Source organism: Festucalex cinctus, chromosome 13, assembly GCF_051991245.1.
Source record: "Festucalex cinctus isolate MCC-2025b chromosome 13, RoL_Fcin_1.0, whole genome shotgun sequence".
Lineage (NCBI taxonomy): Eukaryota > Metazoa > Chordata > Actinopteri > Syngnathiformes > Syngnathidae > Festucalex > Festucalex cinctus.
In genome coordinates, this window is record NC_135423.1 from 6236090 (window position 1) to 6256207 (window position 20118).

The 20118-nt window shown below is 40.5% G+C and overlaps 1 protein-coding gene across 4 annotated transcripts in view; it reads left to right on the forward strand.

The window, feature by feature from the left end:
• The window catches only part of cadm1b (cell adhesion molecule 1b), a 203960-nt gene that overhangs the window by 16672 nt on the left and 167170 nt on the right, over positions 1–20118 (forward strand). The gene's annotated exons all lie outside the window — the stretch shown is intronic.

A 20118-nucleotide genomic window follows, 5' to 3' on the forward strand; every position in this document is an offset into this window, starting at 1 on the left:
CGTGCTGAAGTAGCGCACAATTGTAGCGCAGTTTGAATCAAGTTGAACGTCCTGGAATATGCTTTCACAGTGCAGTCGTAACTCGTGCGGGCAGAGAAACACGCATTGCAGCTGTGTTTCCACTCACCGTGTCCTCCTTGAAGTGCGTGTTTAACAACTGACATGTCTGTGCATGAATCGGCGTGTGCACTTTCGCTTGGCTGCCTGCTCGTTTTCCCTTGCAAAAGACCTCCGCGGTTTGCAACAGAGTTGCATGCGTCAATGTGCGCGTGCGCGTGCGTGCGAGATACCCCTTGCTGACACCGGTGGCGAATGTGTAGCGGGTGAAATGTCAGCATGCCGCTGGGTTCGATCACGCGCAGCGGTGTGTTTTGTGGTGTTGTTGCTGCACGTCACTTCCTGGCTGGTACAAAAATGGAAAGCATAGACGTTTTTTTTTTAAATTGGATTTTTGTGTGTATGTGTGTGTGTGTGGGGGGGCAGATTGGGGCTTTATAGGCTGCCAAAGGTGCCGTGAACGCATCAACAGGTGCGGGAAAACGTGTTTTTGTGTGTGGATCCGATACAGAAGCAATAATACAATTGATTTATTTAGACAATAAAACTGCTTATAAAGGGCGCAAACTTTTTGTTACTTTTTGTTGTTGTCATCTCAGATCAGACGCTATTGTTCGCACACGTAAATTCAAGAGGTAATGAATTTTAACTTGTTTGCTCACCAAAACAGCAGTACCGTAAACGATTTACTTGTTAAAATGTGATCATACGTTCCGTGTTCCAGTAGAATGACAACTTAAGATGAATTGATGCCTCCCCTCAAATAACACCTCATTTTTATTTCGCCATCAGAAATCAAAACAGGGAGTCACTGTTAATTGTGAGACACTTGTTGAGCCTATTTGAATTCTGTTGCGGGCAGAAACAGCAGCTTGAGTCATCATTTTAAGAAGAAAAAACGCCTCCCTCAAATAGACAGAATCAGCAGCTTAAATTTAAGACGTCTTCCTCAAATCAACGCTCTTTTTTTTTTTTTTCCCCCCGTCAGAAGAAACAGGCAGCAACTGTAAATGTCTTAGTTCTTAAATGCTCACGCACGCCGACTATTGAACAATTTTGCTAACCAAAACAGCAGCACGGAAGCCCAAGCAGTGTTTGTTTTTCCACATGCAATATTAAAAATAATCTTTTATTTTGAGACATCTTTTACAGCTTGAGCAGCCTCTGAAGTGTGAGCCATCATCCAGAAAAATAAACGTTGCATCTTCATGCTAACCCAAAACAGCAGCACCAAAGCAGTCCCTTGGATGAATTAAATATGATCTTAATTTATGCAAATATGGTATTTTAATGACCCTAATTGTAGACCCTGACATGTAATCACTCATCAATTTAAGATAAATGAATGCCTTCCTCAAATAGATGTCTCAAAAAAAAAAAATTGCTAATCACAGTCATCATGTCTGATGTGTTGTCGTCTGCGTTCATGTTTACATCCTTGGCCTCGTCTTGCTTCACTTCTCCGCTGTCACTTGACATCAATTATCGCATCATGGTGTGACGCCAACATGCTAACAAGCGATTAGCATGTTTGTTTCGCACATCTACAGTTCTGGGTTCGAATCTATTCTCAGGTCACACAAAATGTGTTGTAAATAAAGAGTTCACCCCATCTCCAATTGAGTAAATAAACACGCCTGGCCATCATTCACGGAAACTCGTGACAAAGTTCTTACCCAACAAGTTAAATGAATACCACTCTCTTAAAACAGCATTTGTTTGGATGCCACAGTGTACCTAATGAATTGTCCTGCGAGCGTATCCGTCGTGGCCGCTGTCTCACAGTGATTGTTTTCCTTCAGCTTGTATTTCACAGTTGCTGATTGTATTATGTATTGAATTGGAGTGGAACCACATTCAGCTTTGTCTTCCCCCTCCCCGTCCTTGCGTTAATTTAATTAACCTCATAGTCAAAGGGAATAATGTATTGTGTATGCGTCGTGCCACACAGTAGGTCGACTCGTTTTCGGACCTGCGCCAGCTGGCTGGATGCAGATGAATAAAAACAACCTTTAAGTGAGAAGTGCACGCTCACGTTATACTTTAGTAGAAGTACAGATAGTCAATGCAAATCACATAATAATAATAATAATAATAATAATAATAAAATAAATAAATAATACACCTTAAAAAGAAACTTAAAGCTGTTTATTGATAGTCCCGCCTGAATGTTACACAGAACAATTGCACATTATGCATTTAAAATAAACACATAATGATGAACTTTGAAGTCCATAACTTAATGCTAACAAACAATACAAAACACAATAGATTGGCTAACAAATAGCATGTTGTGGTGGGCACCGCATGAGTAGCCCGCAGGCACTCACCAATGATGTTGATGTTGTGATTTCCTATAGGAATGTTGCAGAAGTGATCATTTAAAAATGTGAACTCTGGCAGAGATTTATAGGAAAAAGCCTCCCATCATATTGATAATTATCCGTTTTGTGATGATTTTGAGGAATCATTAACATGTCTTCACATAAATGAATATGATTATTAATAATAGAAACAAACATTCAGTGTAATTTCTTTCAGAAGTGTGTATCAAATGGGTAGCCTCCTGCTATTATGTTGTAATGTGTAAAAAATAAAAAATTAAAAAATTAAAAATTAACAGAGCTAATATTCGCCGGTTAGATCTACAACAAATTAATCAGTCAGTGCTACAATATAACAATTTTATAATATAAAAAAAACTGACTAATATTACTTCCATTTTACTGAGTCAGTTGTGAATCACTTCTTCATGTGTGTCTCTGTGTCTGTATTATACTGCCCCCTCCTGGCTAATGTGCACACACCAGAAGTCGCAGCACAATGTCCATTCAATTGAAGTGAGAAATGTGGCAAAAAACGATTTAAATCTTTACATTATTTTTAATCATGTCACAAACGTATACTAAATATGTTTGTATAGAGTATAATACAGTGTGTTACATTTTTATTGTTTCTCAAGGCACCACAATAAAAGCCATGTTACTGCTAGCTGGATAGCTAGCTAGCTAGCTAGCTAGATAGATAGATAGATAGATAGATAGATAGATAGCTACCTGGATAGCTAGATAGATATCTAGCTAGATAACTAGCTAGACAGATAGCTAGATAGATAGCTACCTGGATAGCTAGAAAGATATAGATAGCTACATAGCTACTTTTTGTGCTCAAAATAATGTGCTTGAAAACGCTACTGAAGTACAGTAAAGTATTCCCTAGTATACTCCCTTTCCTCCCACCACTGATTTAAACTGATGCTGCCACTGGATTATGGTAGACACACACGGGTAAAAGAGTGCTTAATACCAGATTACGATTGCTAATCACGCGCTTATCGTGACTCGTCACGACGCATCCTCCCTCCGGGAGGCAGGACGCGTCGTATTAGACAGCTTCATGTGAGAAAAGGTAGCCCGCTTATTGTCGCTTTGAAACCATTCGTCAGGCCTGAGCGATGGCGAAGTGGATCAATGGCGAGCTGTCAGCGAGCCCGCGGGCGCTGCTGAGGGACGCCGTCTCAGAGAAACAAAAGGAAACATACAGTTGTCACGGGCTGGGGTGGGGTGTAACGGCGGTGTGGTTGGCCCGCCAGCCTGCCGTTTGCCGGCGTGAGCGATCGGCGGTGTCCGTCTCGCTATTCTGTTCCCTCGGTGATGATACAAGTGTTGCGATCACTCAGATTGACTTCTTGTGGCGATGGTGGCGGCGGGAGCCGCCCTCGCATCGTATTAGAACGCGCCGTGACAGGATTTGTTGTCAAAGGGACGCACGCATGTGACTTTTTAGTAGTCTGACATTTGACAACCTGTTGTTGGTTAAAAATATGGTGAATGAATTGATTGTTTTTGTTTTTTTCAAAGGCATGGGCGAGAGTCCGTCTCTGAATGTTCTCAATGCCTGTTTCTTGCAGTTCCATAGAGAGAGGACTTTGACAACAGTCTCAATGTTGTCTGTCTGTCGGATGGACTGCCGGTCGGTCTGTCTGTTGGTCGGTCTGTCTGCCTGGCAGACTGTTTGTCAATTTATCGAACTGCCTATCTGGGCCCGGTTGTTTCAAAACTCGGTTCTATCTTTAACCAATGGTTAAGTAGAATTAACCGACCGTTAACTTTAACAGCACTCTTATATTGTTGTTCAAAACTCTGCTAACTTTAACCGGCTGTTACCTTGCTGGTCAAGTTAACACACCTAAAGACCGCCGTTATCTTAGCAAAGCTGCAGTCTTAGAAGCACAAATTAGCTTTAACGAACAGCTTTATTGACATACATTGATAAACACACTAATTAAAAAAATAGTTTGATAATGAAGTGCTGCCTCCGTGAGTGGAAAAAAAATATTGACTTTGTGGCATGTTACATATTTTTTTTCCGTTTAAGACTTGGAACTCAACAAGTAGCAAAGCCTCACAATAGAAGAGGTGTACTCATTTAAATAAGACAGGCCCGCCCCCTCAAACCAGCCTAATTTCAGTGACACTAGCGAAAGAGGCTAACAGAAATAAGCACGCTGTCATTCTTGATCCACTGATGAACTGTTTTCAATCAGAAAACATTCTCTCCTTTGAATAAAAAAAAAAAGAAAAAAAAAGTGATTTGTCATGCAGCAGATAACGTCAAATAGAACCAGTGCAACTATGTGACTTAAAAAAGAAAAAAAAAAAAGACATTTTATTTTTGCCGTGGCTTGGTTAATAATTCACACACCTTACTTCATAAAAAGGATCTTATTCCAGCAGTGCGCTCGAGGACGATAATAATCCTGCACTTAACGGCCCATTGATAGTGCCCACGTGTGAGCCCTGATCACCACAGTACATCATTTGTAACAATAATTCCCTCTTCTATTTAAAGAAATTGAATTTATTGCTCATTAAATTTACATTAAACGGCTTAATAAGCCCCCTCACTAATTGCTAGATAATGCATGGCTCTACATAATGTCCTGCTAACTAATCTTATTATTGGAAAGGAGCTTCGCATCGAGAAGTGGCCGTGACTGCAGGACACTTGGTCAGGAGTCATTTGGGTCAACTTCCATCGCACTTTACATGGCTGGCTTCTTTTCACCTTTTATTAAAGCTCTGCTTCTTTGTTTACACTGATGTTTCTCAACTTTTAGTGGGTCAAGCAGGGCTGACTGAGTGAAAAATAATCGGTGTTGTCAATCTCAGTCAGGGTCATACAGTGGTGTCGCGGTCCCGAGAGTAGTGGGTACAGGACTGTCTCAGAAAATTAGAATATTGTGATAAAGTCCATTATTTTCTGTAATGCAATTAAATAAGCGAAAATGCCATACATTTTGGATTCATTACAAATCAACTGAAATATTGCAAGCCTTTTATTGTTTAAATATTAATGATTATGGTATTTTTTTTTTTAACTTGGTCTGAGGAAATATTCTAATATTTTGAGATAGGATATTAGAATAACATTTCGACTTGGATGTACGGCCCAAAACTGCCAAAATTCAAACTAAATAAATGACTAAATAAATAAATAAATGACTACATTAGTAAAGAAATGACTAAAAGTAAAAATAAAAACAGATTTATTTCCATTTATATTCTTTTTTTTTTTAAGATATAATTTTCAAATTATATATTTTTTATATTCATTTTTATTTTCACTTTTAGTCATTTATTTATTTATTTAGTCATTTATTTATTTAGAATCTTGGCAGTTTTGGTCCTCCATAACTTATGTCCATTTTTTCCCCTCCAATTTCCCATTTTTAAGGACATAAGTGTTTTTCACATAGCAGTGACCATGTTTTATATTAGAAAAAAAAAAAAAAAGAATCTCATGGCACATCTCCAAACAAAGATGTCACCAAAAAAAAAAAAAAAAAAGTCGATACAGGGGTTAATTGTGTACTGTACTTGTGGAAGCTCATTTAATTATTATTCTCTGTGTCATTATACATCTCTCACATTGGTAGCTGAATAAGGATAAAATAATATTTGGAGCTATGAAGTAAACATTTCCCACAGAAGACCTGCTGATCTTTCACGGCACACTTTTTTTTTATTTTTATTTTTTTTTGAGAATTACTGATTTACACCATAAGCGTGTCTGTACTCTGCCGGAGAAATCCAATAAAATTGATCAGGCCTTGCAAAGGTTTCTCACCACTCAAAGCAAATATGAAGTTTTCAGGTCAGCGATGGGAGCCAGTTAGACAGTTTGCAAAGAAGAGTTCATTACGGGGGGACCCGCGTGCGGGTGGGGAAAAGAAGTCCTTGAATGTCAAATCACTTTTACTTACTGCAAGGTCAGACAAGTGGCGCAGTCAACTCTGAGTCATGTCCTAAGTTAGTAAATAAAAAGGAAAGAAAAATAGCGTTAAAACCTTGGGAAACTTCTTCCTGACGTGTCCGCGTTGAAATGTAGAACAGAGTCAATTAGGGCAAACAGGGACGATGACCAGTCCTTTTAATAGCGGCGGGGACAAAATTCATTCATCCATTCACAACGATGTCGTGTTAATGAGCGAGGCGAGCATCAATAGCGCATTGTTTTCCCGCTTGGCCACAACGCTAACAATCGGGAGGGAAAAGTGGAAATGCCGCCGTCTGGTTTTGAATGACACATACAGGGCGGCCACATTAGTATGGCTGATGGAGCAATCACAAGCCAGCATTAAAGGCGACCGAGAACACTTTTTTTTTTTCACTTCTTCAAAATTGGACGTTTACAAACATGCGATTGGAATCCGCCTGGCGTCTCTCGCGGTTATTTTGAAGGAAGGGTTTTGCCGCTTTTGGATGGACGCGACTATAAAAATCAGTGAACAATTGCAGCTGATATGCTGAAATCTACGACAGCCACGCACCGTAATTTACACGCTTTCAACCCTGCGGCTTATATAATGATGCGGCTAATATATGTATTTTTTTTTTTTTTTTTTTGATGGCCGCCAGGGGCGTTCGAGCAGAAAAGGTAAGAGTGAGACAGGTGGAATATATGTGTTGAGGAAGACGCAAGTTTAATGTAACTTGGCACTATGTGCATGAATAAAATTAGCATGAACAGACCCTCATCATGGAAAATACAAGGTCTCAGTGATTTTTACCAGTATGTTATTTTTAACCAGCCTGGTTAGTTACTACCGTATTGCTGCTGTGTTACTGCTGCATCACAAGCACTCTTTGGAAAGAAAAGCTAAAGCTATATTATTAAACCTTTGAAAACTTTCTGTGTGCCGTCTTTCTTTGTCAATATCTCATGTTTCAATGTGCGCACATGCGGCTTATAGTCAGGTGCGGCTTATGTATGTACAAAATGCTTTTTCCATGAGAAATGTACTGGGTGCGGCTTATGACTTTTCACAGAAGCAATCCCGTTTGCTCCCGGCTGTTTTACTGGATTTTGACTGATTTTGCAAGGCCCACAGAATATTGTGTTCTATTGCTATAAAAGCATGTAACCTATCAAAAGAAAGATTAAAGTCTCTTCTTTCATCAGGAAAAAAAAGTATATCTCTATCTGTTTCCGTTTTGCAGCAATTAGCATTAGAAGAGAGCTAAGTTTCATCAGTTTTCACAAATCTATTTAAAATTGTAAGTAATTTAGCTTTTTTTCTAGATGGCCCTGGTTGATCTCCTTTGTTCTGCTGCCACCTGCTGGCCGTTTGTGTAATAACTACCATTTCTACAACCGTTCTTTGCAGTTGAGAGGCTGCATCAAAGCCTTCTGTATGCTCTAGCATAAAAAAACAAAAACAAACATATAAATACGTCTTTGGGACACTTAGAACATTAAAAAAACGTATTTATACGTTATTGGGAGTAAATGAGATCAGGTGCGCTCTTTAGTCCGGAAATTACGGTATAAATATTACAAGAAAAAAACTCTTTCAGGGCCATTCCGAGTGTGGGCCCGCTGGCCGCCCATTTCCCATCCGTGTTGCAGCCAAATCCATAGCTAACTGTCAAGGTAGCGCAGTGGTGCCTTTAGAACGTCATGCAACCGCTCCAGGTAACATTATTCTGCTCAATTTGACATCAACGTGAAAATAGGAGTTCCAAATATCCCGAGATTAAAAACAGTATTTAAATCAAGACTCATGTTCACAATTGATTTGAATTTGCATTCTGCTTTTATTGTCCCTTTATTGCCTCTTATAAGCATTATACGCTTTGCTTACTCTCTTATTCTACTTTGTTTTATACCCAACTAAAACAAATACGCATCATTGCTTCTCTCCAAATGAATGTAGAGTCGCTCTGACCTTGCTCTCTCTCTCTCTCTCCTTCTTTTTCTTAACCACAGTCGTAAATGTTTCTGGCACAGGCTATCATTTAATTCAACGGAACCTTTGCGTTACAGTCGCATGGCATGAGTTAGGATGATGGCTTTTGGGGAGGGCGAGTGAACACTTCATCAAATACAAATCGACATTGCAGTGTTGGAGAATGCAATTTTCATTTATTCTTTCCTTTTCACCTGAAACCTATTCATAAAAATCCCATACACTTCACCTTAACCAGATTTTTCAGAGTCCCGCCAGTCGTGAAGTTGTCAGGAGACCAGAGGAAGGATCAAAGGAAAGAAAGATACAAGTTTGAAATCGCAAAGGGTGCAATTTTGGGGGAAAAAAAATGCTTCATTAGGCTTTATTTTGTATATATATTATCGGAACTTTATTCTTTCAATATCAAATACTATTGCTGCACAATATATAGAAAAAATATCTATCGTAATATTGGCCCATGCAATATGCATATCGCAAAGACATGCAATAAGTATGTAATTTTATGTTTTTATTTGAATTTGACCAGTCAGCCGCTAACTAAAATGTGCACCGCCATCCAATAGTTGAACATTATCGAGATGTAATTGCAATCAATTTGCTAAGAATATATTGAGTTTGCTTATTTTTATGCATGAAAATATAATTCTTTCATTAGATCATAAAAACGTCCTTTCCTTTGGTGCATGTTAAATATCGCAATAATATCGATATCGCTATATTCAGCAACTATGTCGCATATTGCATGATTTTCCACTATCGTGCAGCCCTTCATACATTATTATACAAAAAGTAATAGATGTGCTCCCAAAACTAGCACTGTTAACACGATAGTTATAAACCTTTGTAGCGAGCAGTGACGGGAGTCGGAGGCAGAGTGTTGAAGTCCGGAGCCAAAGACCGGCGGTTTATTGATATCAGCTTCTCATCGTTTAACAGCAACAACAACTCACTCTGTGCGAGGCTCACAGACCTACCAACATTTTGTTCTTTTATCCTTTCATCCTTTCATCCTTTCATCCCAACAAACTCCCCCTCCGTCCCAACGTTCCGTGGGTGAATTATGTTCTGATCACTACACAAGCCCCCCCAGAATTCACCCACAATCAAACTCCGGATGACGGGGCGGCAACTGCCGGACCCCTGCGGGTACATGACCCAGGGAGCGAGGGCGGGAGGGACACAGCAGAAACACCAGAACAGACCCGCGCACCAACTGGCGGGGATGCAGGAACAACTGGAAGGGACCCCACACGGTCCACAAGGCGCAGCCCAGGGGGGCGGCCGCGGCGGGGGCCGCGGGGTGGTCCAAGGGGTCAACATGGTCAACATGAGCCGGTTTAACTTGCAACCCGGTGTCGGAGCCCCGAAGTGACTGGGTGTCACGGTCGGAAGCCTGGTCGGCCGACATCCGGGAAAAGTCGAGGCCCAGCGGTATCGTGTTGACGGCTGCCCTGGACAGACAATCCGCGACCACGTCGTCCTTGCCAGCGATATGTCGGATGTCCGTGGTGTATCCAGATATGAACGACAACTGTCGCTGTTGCCGCGCGGACCACGGCTCGGACAACTTCGACATGGAGAAGGCGAGCGGCATGTGATCGACGAAGACCATGAACTCATGGCCCTCCAGGATGAAGTGGAAGAGGCGGATGAACCTGTGGCAAAAAGTCACCATCCCGAGGAACTCCCGAAGACCCTGGGCCGTCCGGGGTCGAGGAAAAGCGGCAACAGCTTCCACTTTTGCCGGGAGCGGAGTGGCGCCGTCCTCGTTGATGAGGTGGCCGAGGTATTGGATGGAGGGCACACCAAAGACACATTCTGTCGTAGTGCCGTAGGTCCGGATCGGTGCATCGTTGGCCGCTGACAGGTGCGGGCCGTGAGCGCCCCCGGCAGCATCTTCAGCCGAGGCAGGCAACACGCTTCTGCGGGCGCCGGAGCCACAGAGGAACTCGAGTCTGGAGAGGGTGTCCACGACAAACAGCAGCCGGCACTCTGCGCCCCCACTCACAGCTGCAACTGAGTGGAGGCGTCGCCGTTTCCCGACGCAACAAAGGAGCAAGGGGCGCGGCACCTCTTCGCCTTGGTACCAAAACGTGCGTGAAAATAGCATAAGCCAGGGGCCGATCGGCCATCCACGGCAGCGCGTACCTTATGAGGTGCCGTTGCGGCCGCCGGGACTGGGAAGGCGCGTGCAGAGGCCAAGACCTCGTGGTTGTGCCGCTGGGTGGCCAGGAAAAAGCGGTCAGCTTCCTCCGCCAGAGCACGTGGCTCGGAGATGGTAGTGTTCGCTAGCGCCGTAGCTCTGGCCGCCGTGGAGCTCCCGAGCGCGGCCTCGACGTGGTAGTAGCGCGTGGAATCGTCCGTAATTCCACCGATGGCAAACTGAGCTTCAGCTTGTACAAACCACGTCGCCGCGGCCGACTCCCAAAACTCCGGTAACTTGAGATCAGCGGAGTTCGCCATGTCGCTCAATTCGATCAAATTCTCAGCCTCGGAAACGTCAACGAGGCGAATGTCGGGGTCACCAATGTAGCGAGCAGTGACGGGAGTCGGAGGCAGAGTGTTGAAGTCCGGAGCCAAAGACCGGCGGTTTATTGATATCAGCTTCTCATCGTTTAACAGCAACAACAACTCACTCTGTGCGAGGCTCACAGACCTACCAACATTTTGTTCTTTTATCCTTTCATCCTTTCATCCTTTCATCCCAACAAACTCCCCCTCCGTCCCAACGTTCCGTGGGTGAATTATGTTCTGATCACTACACCTTTAATATTTGAAGACAAACAGTGCAGCAAAAATGAATGAAAAATGAAAAACTACTAATATTACTGCAGTTTGGCTACAAGGTTATTCTTGAAGAGTTTTTAGTTATTCTTCAATTATGCCTTGCATTTGCATTTTCAGGGTTGGAACACCCATGTAACTAGAGGCGTGGAAAAGCAAATAAATAGAGAGGGTGAGGGAGGTGAGGGAATCTTCAGAGAGTGCAGGAGTGAATTGTGTCAGTCAGTTCCTCTCTTCGCGAGCCCTGAACTGAGTGTCTTCTCTCCTATTTGTGTCGTGTTTAATAGACGCCAAACAGGTAAACCAGACAGTTGTCTTTCAAGTAGCATATCAACACGCATTATACTATATGCGTGTATTATACTGCCCCCTGGTGAGACAGTAACACACGTAAAGGAGCAGCACAATGTGTGTTGAATTACAGCAGGACATGCGGCAAAAAATGAAGCTAGCAGACTTTAGGGCAAAGTTGTGGAGTGACATTCAACAGCTTGAAGCTTTTTTTTATTTGAAGAATTGTTCCTCATCTGCTAAATTGCTATTTGAAGACCAATTTGCCCAGCCCTAATGTTAACCGTTTAAAATTGTTAATAAAACGCATTATATGCCTCCTTGAAAAGTTAAAGCAGTCGCCGATAAACCTTTACAGTCGCTAATAGGACAATAATGTGCCGCAGCTGTCACTCTCCGATAAGAATAAAAATGGAAAATGGAGATCAATTTGCGGTCCTGATTTATACTTTGGCTGAAATTTAAGGGACAGGTAATGTTTTTTTTGTTTTTTTTTCTTAACACCTCTCCAGCTGGAGTGCTGTTTGCCGATTCATTTATGCGCACGGAATGAACCGTTATTCCCTTACGCAGCGGGATGTGGCAAAACACGGGGATAACATTAGAATAGCCGCGTCCGGCCGCATTACTATTCCTTTTCCCCTCCTCCTCCTACCTGCTCTCTAATGTTTCCCAAATTTTATTTAAACAGTACACTCAGGGCTACCAATGATTCCGGTTCGAAAATTGCAAATGCAATAAAGTAAAAGCAATATTCCGACAATAAATCTTGTGTGTGTGTGTGTGTGTGTTGTTAGCAGACCAAGTGCGACTCGAGGCGCCGACTAGAAAGATTTTTCATTACTGATCAGCTGGCGCAATGTTAGAAAATGCTGATAAACCCGCCTGAGCCAAAAGTGATGTCGTCAAATTGAGATGTCTAAGTGTATCAGTTAGCATTTAAAAACAGCTTTGAAGAGCATAGAATGGTATGAATCGAAAGTATTGGTGGTTTTGGCTTGGTTGGTTTATCGTTGGTATTGCTGATGTAAATTTGTATCGCGGTATTCTTGCATGTCTGTGTACAGTCATCAGAAATGTTGTTGGTGGAAAGGATTATATCGATTACATAGTTTCCTTTCCTTTCCCTTGCTCAGGGTTCAGGCCCGACCCAGGAATTGACCAGACGATTTAATCTGCAAATAGCGCTTGCTTTTGAAATGGGCAAAAAAAATAAATAAACATAAAAATTCTGATTGTTTTTTTGTTTGTTTAAACGAACACATTTCAACAAACGACAGTCAATTAACTTCACCCTCCTCCTCCCAATTGTCGAATTCTGTTTTAAAGTTAAAAAATATCAAAGTACCGTAAGCAAAGAACAAAGAACAAAAACAAAAAAAACACAAAAAAAAACACAAAAAAAAAACACAAAAAACAAAACAATGGAAAATGGGGGGGTGGAATGAGGACGAAAATCCCAGGAAACAAACAAAACAAAAATATTTAAAAAATATATATATAAAAAAAAAAACACTGACATTATGTTAATTATTATTATTATTATTATTATTATGAATCAGTGAACATGCGGGTGGGTGCCAAATTGCAAATATGTGGTGGTCGAATGTAATGTGTAGGGTTGCAAAGGGGTGGAACATTTCTCGGGATAGACCGATGATCGGCCGGGTCGATTAAAAATGTAACATTTCAGATATTTTCAAATTTTAGAAAACTTCATTTACTGTAGTAATAGGGAACTATTTCTTTATTTAAGTATTTATTTAACTTTTTTGGGTCATGGTAATGACCCTAGGAGGTCACTGAGGTTTTTGTTAGAATTTTAAAACAGATATGTCTGTTGATGAAGATTAAAAATAAAAAATTGCTAATCCTAAAAATTATTCAACGTATGCTTAAAAAAAATAACAAAGTTAGGCGTTGTATTTTTTATTTTTTTTTTAATTCTCTGCCTCCTTGGCTACTAATATATCAGCCCTGGGAAAAAAAAAAACATATTGGTATATCTGAACAATTTCTCAAAATTATGCTTAACAACCACTTTCCCAAACTATATTTAAGCTCCCTATCAAAGCAACAACCTTCAATTTTGTTCATTTAGGGTTTTTTTCCCCCCTCCATTTCTAATGCAAAACGTACAACTTTGAAAACTCCCTGAATTTCTCCTACCATTGCATGACCACTTTGTAAAAATCTGGTTACATCACCGCCGTGAAGTGAAGTGAAGTGAGCCACCCCCGTACGAGCAATTAAAAAGTCACTTTCCCGTCGTGCGTCCCCTTGAACAGGTTTTTGCGCCTTCTGCCTCGGGGACGTCATGCTCCTGATCTCATCCCGGTGACGACACACCATCTTAATTACTGTCGGACGTGGCGCTCCAATCCGTCTTTGTCAGGCCGATCGCGAGCGCTGCAGACCAAGCGCAACGGGGCCCGACCGGCAGCCTATCGATTATTTCTCATACGTGAGACGTACGGGAGGCAATAGAGCTAATGGAAGGGGAGAAAGTCAAAGTCACATTGTTTACATCGCGGATGACAGCTAAATGTATTTGGGGAGGAAATATGGGCCTCTCAAATGGCGCTGCGTTTTGTATCGAACAAGACGCTGCTGAACCATCAACCAGTCCACTCCAAACATGTCATGTTTCATCCATAAGGGGGAATAATATCATCATGTACATAAATCTGAAAATATTGACGTCTGCGTTTGCAACATCAGCCAGTGAGACTGAGCAGATCGAGAGCAGCAGTCTGTGGCAACTGGAATAATCAATACCGAACCATACATGCTATTCTAAATATGTAAAGAGGGTAACTCAAGGTGCTGCACATAGTTACAAAACATTTAAAGGTAAAAAACAGACTTTGAAAGGGACAATTTACATTAATCAAAATTTTAGAATGTAAATGTGCCAAGTTAGCTAAGTTAAGCTAATATTATTAGCAATTTAAGATTGTCCTTTATTGAAAAATACGATTTTATTTTTTTTTTTTGGGGGAGTTTGACTGTCATCACTCAATTCTGCTCTTTATTTATAGAACAACCGTTTTCTTAACACTTTGACCGCCAGAAACGTTTAATAAAGATTAGTAAAATCGCAACGTGTGCCGCCATAAGCGTTAAATGACGTCAACTACGTCAAACGTCTAAGTGCAGAGCTGCCTGGTCAATGGGTTGTGGAATCAAAAACACCCACTAACTATGGCCAGCAGATGGCAGCGTTGTATCTCTTTTAAATGGGCTGCCGCTGTATGGAATTACAATGAAACATGTCGAATCTGGTGCAATCGAATGAAATCGAACGTTTTCAAGGATGACGTGAATGTTCAAAGCCGTTGTCCGCAAATCGAACCAGAGTTAAGAACCACTGAAATAAACTATGCTATGAAGTATGAATATAAATATTAAACTATGACTTGACAAGTTGAATTTGTTCCGTGATCAAGCAAGTAACTAAATGTCCTCATATCAACTCACTGAGCCCTCAAGAATGTTGCGTTCAATTTCCTTCGACTTCAGTACACAAAAAAAAAATACATCCAACAGCTCCAGCTCTTCAGCCCGCCAAAATAACAGTACAAAGCAATGTACTATATAGTATACATACTACGCTATACAGATGTGAACGATCTCAACGCTTTTCCAAGAGGTAGCCTAGTGTTGTTTCTGCTGTTTACACAACAGCTGATTGTTCTCTTTGCTGCACGCGATGCTTCTAAAATTAGACGTAACCCCACAGTGGTTTGGCAAGTAATTAGGGGCTAATACCATCTCAAAATCATCACAACTTTTTGTTCCTTTTCCCTTTCTTTCTTCCCTCTGGGGGTGTTTTTGTTGGGTCCTCCTTAATGAGCTATGGGCTTTATACCACAATTGACTGAAAATGTTTTTTGGTGTCTTTTGTGTTGTTCCTGGTCTGGAAAATTGATGCGCTTGCACAAGCAGAAGTTTAACTGCTTAAAAGTGGGTGGGAGGGTAACTCACGATATGGTCCATACTGTCGAGTATTTCTTTGGTTTGGTCCATTTTTGGTCATCTCTTAATTTGGTTGGTTGTCACCATTATTTGACTTTTGATTGACACTTTCAGAGAGGTATTCATTTAATAGTAATTACCAGACCAATTAATTGGCTGATATTAGCGCTGATAAAATCAGCAAAAATATCTTCTGAGTTTTTTTTTTTAGTTTTTTTTTTTTACACAAGACAAAAAAAAAAATCTAATAAAATAATCACCCAAAAATTTGCCGATTTTTGCTAATTTTTCTCTCTATTGTGAAGTTAATTAAACAAATGTGAATAATAGGCCCGACTGGTAGTGTGCATACTTTGTATGCATGACACAAAAATGTCTATCACAAAGAACAAAGTATTGTCAAACAGTCAAATATTCTGCTTGCAATTATATTTATTGTAAAAATCAAGGGTCTGGGGGAAAAAAAAAAAAAAAGTTATTTTACTCCTAAATTGGAGTAATGGAGTTTTATTCTGACAAACATTTTAATAGATATCCGCCTGAAAAATCTGTTATGTAGTAATATCACATATAAATAGTATAAATAGTTTGGACTCTACATGTAGACACGCACCGCATCACAGCTACTATATGACGACGCCATGTGCAAAGTATCAGCTCAGTGCTCTCAACTTTTAGAGTGCAGAAAATGAACTCTGCTCGGTTCTCATGCTGTTTATCGAACGTATGGATTTTTTTTTTTCCCTGCAAGGCTCTGTGTCGGGGGTGAAAAAAAAAAGAGAAGATCTGTCTCTCATGTGCTGACTGTCCGTTGGTTGTAACTGGTAGCACTACTCGCTCATATGCGGGTATTAAGCATGTCACTTGTGCGCTCCTTATTCACCACCACTTTGATTCCTGGTTTTGTGTGCGAGAGACAATTAATTAATTTAATTTAATTTTTTTGTGTGTGAATCCACTAAGGTTGAATAAAAGTTGAATTGACTATATATGACTACTACTAATTATCTTTTGTGCATGAGCATGATGAAACACCAACAAAATTAGCCTACGCTAAATGGCTAGCAATCGCGACGAACGTTAGCACGCTAGCAATTACCATTTAAGGTAAACAAACGCTACCTACCATTTATTTCACACATACATCATATCTACAATACAAATGTAATAGCGTCTTAATAATCACTTGATGATGCATCAACAATAGTCCATTATCATGAGTAAATGATGGAAGTTGCCTGTGTTTGCTACAATGAGCGCAATAACTTCCTGCCCCCTGCGCGCGTCACCAAAAAAGGTCCGTGTAGAAACATGGACGGCAGCGCGAATGTTTCCGAGACAGGCGTTTTCTGCCGACCGATTTTTAAAGTCGACTTCCCCGACTTCTTTCCCCCCCCCCAGCCCTCCTCCAAACCGTGTGACTGTAACCGGAAAGGCTAACTGAATAGCACTTGTCAGTTTGTTTAGACTGCCTGTTATTTGCATTTGTGTGCCTCCTCTTGGGAGAAGATCTTTCTACACTATACCACAATCTATATATTTATGGACATAGTGTGTATGGATGTCATGACCAGTGAGAGGCGGCCTGAACCACTCTGGATAAAATGCGTGTAATGGCTTCCGTTGTTATTGAAGGCATAATATTGTTTTGTTAGCGGCAAAGCTACACTTAGGTGTGAGACCATTACCTTGGAAAAGTGCTGTGAAAGGCTCGTTTCAGGACTCAACACATTACGAGACCTGTATTTATTAGCTTGGAGGTGTTGATGCATTTTGTCTCTGTGTTTAGTTGAAGCACCTTAAAAAGCACCCGAGGGGACGGTGGCGATAATATTCCTATACAACAGTGATTCCCACCCACTGTGCCGCGGCGCATTAGCGTGCCGGGAGAGATCGTCAGGCGTGTCACGGGAAATGATTCCGTTTCATTCATTTGGTCCTTAAATTATTCACTGCCTGTCTTTGTTCATCTATTTATGCCAGCGACGTACAGTGATCGTCAGAACAGTGAAATGCTCGTCCACTGGATACCACCTTGCTTAAAAGAAATTAATAGGGGTGTGAATTGCCTAGTACCTGACTGATTCGATTCATATCACGATTCATAGGTTACGATTCAATTCGATGCCGATTCATCCCGATACGAATTAGTCGATTGTTGCGATTTTTTTTTTTGAATTCAAATTTAGAAAATACTAATTGGTAAACTTTTACAGTGTAAGATTTGTATGAAAATTTATTTATTTATCTGAAACTTCAGTCTTATACAGGTTGTAATCTGTTTCATGTTTATACAGCATTGAAATAAAATATTAAGGCTTAATGTTCCATTAATATAACATTCTTTCATGCTTAAGGTATGAACCCTAAGACGTTTTGGGGAATATTTTTGCATCAAAAATGGATGTTTAAAAATCGATTCGGCTGCCTATTGAATCGATTCAAGAATTGCGCGATGTACTATCACAATATATTGCCGAATCGATTTTTTTTTAACACCCCTCGAAATTAATAGTCGGAAAAATGTTATTAACTGGCCTGTTGAGGAAAATTTTGTGCGGTGGTTTCTTAAAAATCATTCTGTATTTTTCCACCTACTACTGTCAAGTTATGCAATACAAATTTGTAAAAAAACAAAAAAACAAATCAAACTCTGCCTTTGGTAAATAGACTGCTTTATTGGGAGCCAATTAGGGCTCAGCGCATTGCTCAAGGACACTTTGGTCACAAGGGCTGAGGATTGAACCCACAACCTCCCGGTTGGGAGACAACCACTCTACCACTGAGCCATGCCGCCTCTTTCATCACATCCCTCATGGCCATCACTGGTACTATTCTTTGTTGGTGTCAAAAAAAAAAAAAAAAAAAAAAATCCCAAAGGGGGTGGAAAAAATAATCAATTGCAGAGTTATTTGTCGTTTCTGCTTTGCAGGGTTTTTCCTTTTCGGGTTGACTTTAATGGGAGTTTGACTATAACTCCCTTTTATATGTTTTTAATACAAAGTAGAGCCTGCATCTCAGATATGGAAGTTATTATTTTTATTTTTTTAAATAAAGACATGTATAAAATAATTTCACAACTTCACTCAGGAATACGCACACATCAATACATGTAAACAGGCCTCATGAAAAAGAATCGCTCGTCCAGACCTCATAAAATGGCGGCATATTGTTATTGTGAGGAAGCTGGCGAGTGGAGTTAATGCCTATGAGCACTAAGATGACATCCATCAATTCGGACGTTTTATTGGAAATGGTGGATGGGCTGCTCGGGAGATGTAAATGGTTTTGTTAGCGTGCGGCTACGCTTGGGCGGGCCTGGAGGTGCATTGTGACAGAATGAATGGGTTTGACCTGGACGATGCCGTATCGCTCTCGATCAAAATATCAGTCAACATGTCACTCGGGATTCATGGAAAAGTTTCTCCATTCAGTTAAGAGTCTCCGTGTCGTCATTCATTGCAATGTACACTGATATTCATAGTATATTGTATATATATATATATATTTTTTTTGTTTGTTTGCTCAATTTTCCCTACCGGTATCAATTTAACAAGACTGTTTGTCATAAGTGCAGTGATATTTTCTGCCTGAATTTCATTTGAGTATACAACATTCCCTCCCGGAGTTGCCATTTTTCTTTATGTTCCATAGGTTCTCAATAGGGTTGAGGTCAGGGGATGCTGCTTTGAGGTCGTTGTTTTAGGTTAGGTTAGGTTAGCTTAGGTTTAGGTTCAGGGGATGATCTCATTTGAGGATGCAATATTGCCTGCTGATTTCTATTTGGTGGTTTGGTTTGCCCTTCGAGACATAAATGTCCACATTTCAAAAGTTCTCAATAGAATTGAGGTCAAGCTCTGATCTGAATATATGGCTGGATTGTCGATAGGCCAAGATTATTGAAGTCGCAAGGCCGCCATATTGCTCCTCCCAAGAAACGTTTCACCACGTACTTAGTAGGAACAGAATCATTTACATTTTCAATTTGTTAAACATAAACAAGAGGACTTCAGACATTTTACAACTTGCTTAAATACATGTATAAATTATATGCTTATATTTACGGGAGGAGTTTTTTTTTTATTATTATTAAAGAATTATAAATAATTCAACAAAAGATGCCTCTGCTAAATCTAATATTGGGGTCCAAGGGAATGAGCAATAAAAGAGTAGCACATAACATCCACTTGTTATTTTTATTTTCATTTTTTTACTTGTTAAACAATAGTGACCACTGCGCCACAAACCCCTCACCCCGTCTCCGGCCTTATACTACCTGCCTACGAGCTGAATATGTCTCATCTGTACGTATACCGTATAGTTTATACAGTAGTCTGCTGCCGAGATGGGAGGAGCAAGATGGCCGCCCTGTGGCTTCCACAGCTTGCACGGGCGTGTACGGGCTATCCAGGCATATATTCAGGTCAGTGAGGTCAAGGAATTGATGCGGTTGTCGTCCGTTTACACCCACATTTCTCAGAGCTATTTATGGGTCATTGATGGATAAAGGATTTCACCAGACCGAGCACAATTCATTCATTTTAAAAACACACAAACTATTTCATCTTTAGCCACTATTGTAGTACTATGTACAAAATTTAGGACATTTATAAATTAGGATATATATCTATCATGGAAAGTTGTTTACAATGGTTTCACCACATATTTTCAACTTAAATCAAAGCTATGTGGCTAACAATTAGCTATAATAGCAAATCAAGCTAGCTAGCCACACAAGTAAATTATATATTTGT